This window comes from Beta vulgaris, chromosome 5 (genome assembly GCF_026745355.1).
Source record: "Beta vulgaris subsp. vulgaris cultivar EL10 chromosome 5, EL10.2, whole genome shotgun sequence".
NCBI classification, from domain to species: Eukaryota; Viridiplantae; Streptophyta; class Magnoliopsida; order Caryophyllales; family Amaranthaceae; genus Beta; species Beta vulgaris.
The window spans coordinates 21,268,329-21,276,802 of NC_079206.1; positions in this window are offsets into that span (position 1 = coordinate 21,268,329).

An 8,474-nucleotide genomic window follows, 5' to 3' on the forward strand; every position below is an offset into this window, starting at 1 on the left:
AACTTAGGGAGGTTAATTATGATGATATGTCACCATTCTTATACAATCACTGAAAACCGGACAAAAACGAACCATCGCAAAGCAACGGATTGAAACCGTCAAAATCAAAACTCGCAGTGAAAAAGATAAGAGCAATTCGCACTGTGCGATACAGATCGCACCTCGCGACCAGCAGGGTCGCACCCCGCACCCTGGGCTTCTAAAGCCCTTTTTCGCTTGCTCGTGTTTCCTTTTCTTTTGTCCAACCTCCATAAGATCATTCCAAACAAGGTAAAGCCCATTTAACTATAAATGTTCCAACAATCCTCCTCCCATTTCTAGTACTAGTTTTATATGCACACGATGTGTACGAAAATACATAGAAAATTATTTTTTTAGGGGATGTAGAAAATTAAATTAATTGTTAATTATATATAATAAATTAGGGATTTTTGAATTGTTGACGGTTTTCTTTTTGTAATGCTTTTTTCATTATCTTTTTTTACTTTTTTAATTAATAGGTAGTTCCTTTTTCTTTTCTTTTTTTTTTACTTTTTTTTATGTTTTAATTAAAGTAAGTAGTTACTTCTCTTTTTTTTTTCGTTTTTCTATTTTTTGGTGTCCTACCCCTCTTGACATATAGAATAGACATAAATGTTGAAAATCTTATAACTTGCTATTAATCATTAACAAGACATGCTCATGCATCATGGAAATATCTTACGATTGAACTCCTATTTAGTAAAAGTATACTTTACAACATTTTCGATCATAATGATAGACAAAGCTTTGAATCATATAACCACCACAAACCATTGAAGATACTAATATACATAAGCATAAACTTAGTTCTGAACCTCTGACACCTACGAAGCATTGATGTCCAATCTATTCACATGTGTTCCAAGTCAAGCCTTAGGCTTGGTGAAGTGGCCAAACCTCTAGCTTATATAGGTAAATATTTACTAACATGTTCCTACAATTGAGCACTTATCAAAGATTTATTAAGAAATTAAATTCAACCTCTTATCACTGTAGAATCAAGCACTAACATTGGGATGTGTTAACAAATGCTTCCAACCTTCAACATAAGTACTATCTTCATTGAATACGAGATCTAACGTCGTATTAGATGTCAAATTGAGTTTTCCTTAACTATAGGTTGATCAATAGGTTTAAGACCCATCCTTTTGTTTAGTTTGTTCACTAGCTCCCTTGGCAACGGTTTAGTAAATGTATCCGTCAAGTTCAAACTAGACCGAACAAAATCAATATGTATACAACCATTCCTTATCACTTCACGTACATAGATATGTCTGACTCCAATGTGCCTTGACTTGCCATTGTAGACTTCACTATAAGCTTTAGCTATAGTTGATGCACTATCACAATGAATAGCAAGAGGTGACATAGGTTTGACGCATAAGTCAACCTCACTCAATACATTCCTTAGCCATTCCGCTTCTTGGCACCAAGATGCCAATGCTATGAATTCCGATGCCATAGTTGAATCCGTTATACATGTTTGTTTCTTTGATGCCCATGAAATAACACCTCCTCTAAGAAGAAACACTCATCCACTTGTGGATGAATAATCTTTCTTTTTGGAAATCCAACTAGCATCGGAGTAACCAACCTTCTAAAATAGAAGGTTCTCCTTTGTAAGTTATGACATAATTCAAGGTTTTATTCAATTATATAAGCACTCTTCTCAATGCCTGTCAATGCAACATACTAAGATTACTTGTATACCAAATGAGTTTGTTCAATAGCATGCAAAAGCTATCTCCGATCGAGTGCTAGTCATATCATACATCAAGCTTCCAATTAAGCTTGCATACTCCAATTGTGAAATAGGAGTAGCACTACTCGGAACTAACTGAACACTAGGATCCATTGGAGTAGCAAAATGAGTCGAGTTCGATTCATCAAACCTCTTAATCACTTTCTCAATGCAATGCGATTGTGATAAAGAAATTGACCATTTCCATCTCACTATTCTAATACCTAGAATAACATCCACTTCACCCAAATCTTTCATTGAGAAGCTAGTACAGAGAAAGGCTTTGGTCTTTCCGCTTGTTCCAAATCAGTCCCAACGATAAGCATATCATCAGCATATAAGCAAATTATAACTCCATTAACATTATTATTATCAAATTTACTATATACACACTTATCAGACTGATTTATTTTGAACCCACTAGACAAAATGACTTCATCAAATTTTTGATATCATTGCTTAGATTCTTGTTTAATTAAGACCACCATACAACGATCTAACTAGTTTGCAGACCTTAGTCTCTTGTTCTTTGACCACAAAACCTTCAGTTTGATTCATGTACACTTCCTCCTCCAATTTGCTATTAAGAAAGGAAGTTTTGACATCCATTTGGTGAATTACTAGACCATGAATGGCAACCAATGCTATCAAAAGTCTAATGTTAGCTATTCTAGCAACCGGAGCATAAGTGTGAAAGTAATCGATACCATATTTTTGCCCAAAACCTTAGCTTGGACCACTAACCTGACCTTATGTTTTTTTATCGATCTTCCTTTTCCTTACGAAAATTCAATTACAACCTAGTGGTTTGCAACCGGGAGGTAAATTAGCTAAAACTCAAGTGTGATTCCCATATAGAATCCATTTCATCATTCACTGCCTCTTTTCAAAAGGCGGAATCATGAGACTTCATAGCCTCATCCAAGGTCCTATGATCATCCTCCACATTGTAACAATATGAAAATTGAGTCACTATTAACTCTCTTGAACCTTCAACTAAGTATAGTTGAAAATTTGGTCTGAAAGATTTTTCTTTTCTAATTCTTTTACTTTCCCTAATTTTCGGTGTTGTAGTATCATGATAATTGTTAATGTCATCCATAACATTGGAACTAGTACTTGGTATCATGTCCTTTGGTCTTGAAATTGATGAAAATCGAGCCTCATAAATATTGCATCCCCTTGACTATATCACAGTATGGATAGAGACAAAATAATTGGGCTCAATGACATAAAACCTATAGGCTTTGCTATGTTCCGCATAGCATATAAAAATGCGATCAATTCCTTTTTCACCTATTGTTTTCCTTTTAGGTTCCGTCAATTTGACGATTGCCCTACAACCCCATACCTTAAGGTAATTGAGATTAAGCTTTTTGCTACACAAACGTTCATAAGGGGTAGTCTTATCCCTCTTATTAGGAACCCGGTTTAATATATAACATGGAGTTAGAATTGCATCACCCCAAAAACTGTCACTAAGGCCCGAATTAGAAAGCATGGTGTTAACCATTTCTTTTAGAATCATATTTTTCCTTTCCGCTATATCATTACTTTGATGTGAGTATGGTGCGGTTGTTTCATGAATTACACCAATGAAACTAAAATAGCTAGGATTATAGTATTCACCACCCCTATCCCTCCGAAGTCTTTAAACCTTTTCACTAAATTGAAGTTCCACTTTAGTTGTAAAGACCTAAACTTTTCTAGTGTTTCATGTTTAGTAAATAATAAATATATGTACAAAACCTTGAATAATTATCAATAAAAATCACTATATATTTTTAACGGTTTTTCACCAAATACCCCTGACAAATTAAAAAATTCACAATATACCCTCAATGTTCCAAATATTCACCATATACCCCTGACTATTCGAAAACGTTCACCAAATGCCCTTTTTGTAACTACCGTTAACTCACCGTTTGCATTATTTAAGATTTTGCCACAATTAAACCCGAACCCTAATATCTAATCTCTGATCCCTGATCCTAACCCTAACCCACCTCCTACCCTCCACCCCATCCCCCACCCCCACCCCACCCCTCCTCTTTAACCCAGCACAGCCCCCACCCCCATCTTCCAATGCCACCACAGCCCTCACTCCATCCATCCCCCTTCCCTTTCGATATCTACCGTTAATCCTCCCCCCTCTCGTCCTCGTTTTTCGATTTGCGCATCTTTTTATCTCCTCCTCATCTTGCGATTTGCACTTCAGATCTTGCCTGAGTGGAAGAAATTTGAGGAGAGGGTAATTCGAAGGGGGGTTTGCAAAGATTTGTCAATTTCCGGCGGTTGGGGGCTCAAATTCCACCGCGAACACTCGTGCTTCGTTTGTGTTTTCCGACGGTTGCAGACTCAATTTCTGGCAGCGATTTTCGAATTCAAAGGGGGGACTTGAATTCGGCTGTGTAAACTGAAATTCGAAGGCAGGTGTTGCATCGGTGGAGAGGAGGGGGACCTGGGGGACTGGGGGGAGGGGGTGGGGGCTTGTGGAGGGTGGGGGGAAGGGTGTGTTAACGTTTAGATTTTAGGGTTAGATTAGGATTAAGGTTAGAGTTAGATTAGGGTTAGGTTTGGGGCTAATAATGGCAAAATGGTAAATGAAGCTAACTGTGAGTTTTTTTTTTTTTGCTAATTAAGTCACTAATATTAATAACCAAATAATTACAACCAACTTCCCTCAAGGGAAAGCAAACCAACTAGGTTGGACTCTTTAACCCAAGAGGAAACACCAAAATACAGACTCCTGATTACAACCAAGTTACAAACTCCTAAACCAAGACTAATCCACTTTAGACACTTTACTAGGCGTTACACTAGTAATTCTAAGCTTCAGTTCAGCTTTGACAAGTTTCATAGTACTATGAATAGTCGGAATACACTGATTCCAGTAACTGGAATTCCTACTCCTCCATACTTGGTACATTAGAGGAGCAACACCAGCAGCAAAAATTTATTTTCTAAACATAGAGCTCTTGCATCTTCTGATCCATCTCCAAATCTGCACCAATTCACTTGCAGCACATTTAATTCCCAGCCATTGCTTGAGTTGCCCAAGATATGTTCTACTGTACACACAGCTAAAAAATAGATGACTGTGAGTTTCATCTTGTGAATCACATAGTAAACATAAGGAAGATCAACTGATGCCTATGTGACCAAGTCTAGCTGTAGTATGTAATTTCTTTTAAATTTCCAGCCAAAAAACAAATCTGTGTTTAGGAATGCTAAGCCTATTTCATATAACTTAGCCCACTCTTTTTTAGGCTGCTCCCCTTTCATTTTCTCATACACTGCCTTAACAGAGTATTTAGACATAGCTTGCAATTCAACATTTGTGTAAAAGCTCTTCAATTTCTCTTTAATAACACAAACTCTCCTCTAGTACCAGCTAGCATCAGGCTTTGGACATAATCCCACCAATCATCTTCTCTGAGGTAGACAACATCAACCCATTCAATCCATACGTTATCTTGTTTTGTGGAAATGGCCCACACATATTTCCCCATACAAGCTATGTTCCATAACTTCACATCTCTGAAGCCTAAGCCACCTGCTTCCTTCTTATTGCATATATGCTCCCATGCTATTTGACCAGGTTTGCTGCTGAAATATTGACCACTTTAAAGAAAAGCTCGACAAGTCTTGATGACCTCATTGAGTATTCTTTATGGTAAGATAAAAACCTGTGCCCAGTACACATGTAAACTGAGCAACATTAAATTAATAAAATGACATCTGGCCATGTAAGATAGATGCCTTGTACTCCAGATTCTAATTCTTGCAATGATCTTGCCTGTCAATACTTCACACTGTGCTGCAGAATTCTTCTTTGAACATATAGGAACACCAAGATATTTGAAAGGTAATATACTCCTTTCAAAGCCTGAGGCAATCATGATCCTCTGAACATCCTGCTCCTTCATTCCACATGTATACATTGCTGATTTTTGCACATTTGCCTTTAAATCAGATGTATTTGGAGAACAATTTAAAAGCCCCCACTAGTAGATAATGGGAAGCATAGTCACCTTTGCAGCATAAAATAAGATCATCGGCAAAGCACATATGAGTCAATCTCATGGCTTTGCACTTGGGATGAAAATGGAATTTCTCTAATCTGCTCATTTTGCACAATACCCTTGATAGATATTCCATGCATATCACAAAAAGAAGGGGGAATAAGGGGTCTCCTTGTCTCAATCCCCTAGTTGATTTAAAGAACCCTTCCATAGACCCATTTATCATCGAGGAAAACATGGGTGTACTTATACATTCAATGAATAAATGTATGAAGCCTTCTCGAAACTGCAAATGAGTGAGCATTTCTCTCAAAAATTCCTAGTTCACTGTATCATATGCCTTTTGTATGTTAATTTTCAGTATGCAACTTGGAGTAGCCTTTTTCTTCCCATAGTGTTTTACCAGATCCTGGATCACCATGATATTGTGGACTATGTATCTACCATGAACAAACCCCCCGGATTCTCCATTATAATATCTGGCAAAATTTGGCTCAACCTCCCACAGAGCACTTTTATAACACATTTGTATATTGTATTATAACAAGATATAGCCCTGAATTCCTTCACACTCTTAGGACACTTGACCTTAGGAATGAGTGTGATAGTGGTGGTATTTAGCTCCTTCAACAGCTTCCCACTTTGTAATACATCAAGAATAACATGTATCACTTCATTACCTACTATATCCCATGAGTCCCTATAAAAATATGAGCTGAATCAATCAGGACCCGGAGCATTGCATCCTGGAATGGATGATAGAGCATATTTCACTTCCTCCACTGTATATGGAGCTTCTAGTATGCATTTATGACCTTCCGTGAGCAAAGGACCACACTCACTGAGGTGAAACAGGACTCCTAGCTTCAATAGAACCAAGTAACTCTTTGTAATATTTTAAGAAGGCTTCAATAACTTCTTTAGCATCATCTACCATCAGCATCATATATGCTGTAAACATGATTTTGAAGTTTTCTAGCCTTGATACTTTGGTGAAAAAGAGTGGTGTTTTCATCCACATTCTTAATCCACTCTATCTTGGCTTTTTGCTTCAGAAATTCAACATATGCTTGATGTTTACAAGTATAGTCTTGAACAACTGCAAGCTCAACATCTGCATACAATGCATCCCCTGGGTGTTGATGCATATATAAGAGTCTGTGCTTCCACCATTTTATTATATACTACTACCTCTACTACATGAATCTCTTCAAAACCAGTTCTATTCAACCCCTTTAACTCTTTCTTCACAGCTTTTAAATTCTGCAAAACCACATACATCTTGGTGCCTTGAATAGCTGTACTCCACCCCTTCTTCACCATATCCATGAACTGTGGAGCAGCTTTCCACATTGTAAAGTATCTAAAAGGCTTCACTCCTGTCATAAAAAGGGTATCTGGTGAACGGTTTCGAATAGTCAGGGGCATATGGTGAATATCTGGAACATTGAGGGTATATTGTGAATTTTTTAATTTGTTGGGGGTATTTGGTGAAAAAGCCGTATTTTTAATTTTCCAAAGGAGGAGAACTATGAAAGTCACTATGCACCAATTCTAGTAATACCGATTGTCTAGTCACAACTAGGATAAGGATTCTTTGTAATTTTATTTAACATGCATGTATTAAACTTCTCTAACTTTAAATCGAAAGGAGGTACTAAGCCTAACTTAGACATATCATATAATCTACAATAATTTAGATGACATAATCGAGTGTGCCATAGAGAAGAAATATCAAGCATGTTAATAGAACTTGTATCTTTTGCGTTAATACTAAATTTAAACATACCATTACAATAATATCCTTTTCCTACATAAATACCACCCTTAGAAACAATTAATAAACTTGTCCGATTCAAATACAACTTTAAAACCGAACTTAATCAAGATACTCCCAACACTAAATTCTTTCTAACTTTCGGCACACAAACAACACTCCGGAGAGTTAAAGTCGTTCCCGAGTTTAGCAACAACTATAATTGGCCTATGTCGTTTGCCTTCACCGTAGAATCATTCCCCATATACAAGATTGGACCATCATCCAATTCTTCCAAGTCCTTGAAAAAGTGTCTATTGTTGCACACATGTCTAAAACCCCCCAAATCTATCCACCAAGAGTCATCAACCTGGACAACCATTATTTCATAAATCATAGCCACAAAGTTCATTTCTTCAATTACATTTTCATATGCAACTTTACCTTGGTCTTGAACAACGCTAGATTGTTCATTCTTTGTCTTCTTCTTCTTAGAAGGACAATCCCTCATAAATTGAGATCCATTGCACACCCAACAAGTGAGGGCCTTCCTCTTTTTGTTTGCACAATTAATTTTAGAGTTATTATTATTGTATTTCTTGGTCCCAATAGACCCACCAACCTCTACCATATTCACATTCGACTTAGGAACACTAGTATTAGTATCCTTAACTTCATCTTGAGCCCGGATCCCTTCTTCAATATGAAGATGTGTTGGTAATTGCTCCATCACTAGTGGAATAAAGCCGATTTGATGCGGTCAAAACCGGGCTTACTGCTGCGGTATTGGTCCGCATCAGATGGGCTTGCAGCAATTACGAACGACAAACTGATGCGGTCCATAACCGCATCAGTTTCTCACTAACTGATGCGATATTGCAAGACCGCATCAGATTTTTGGGTTATGTAATTAAAAAAAAAAACCTGCTTT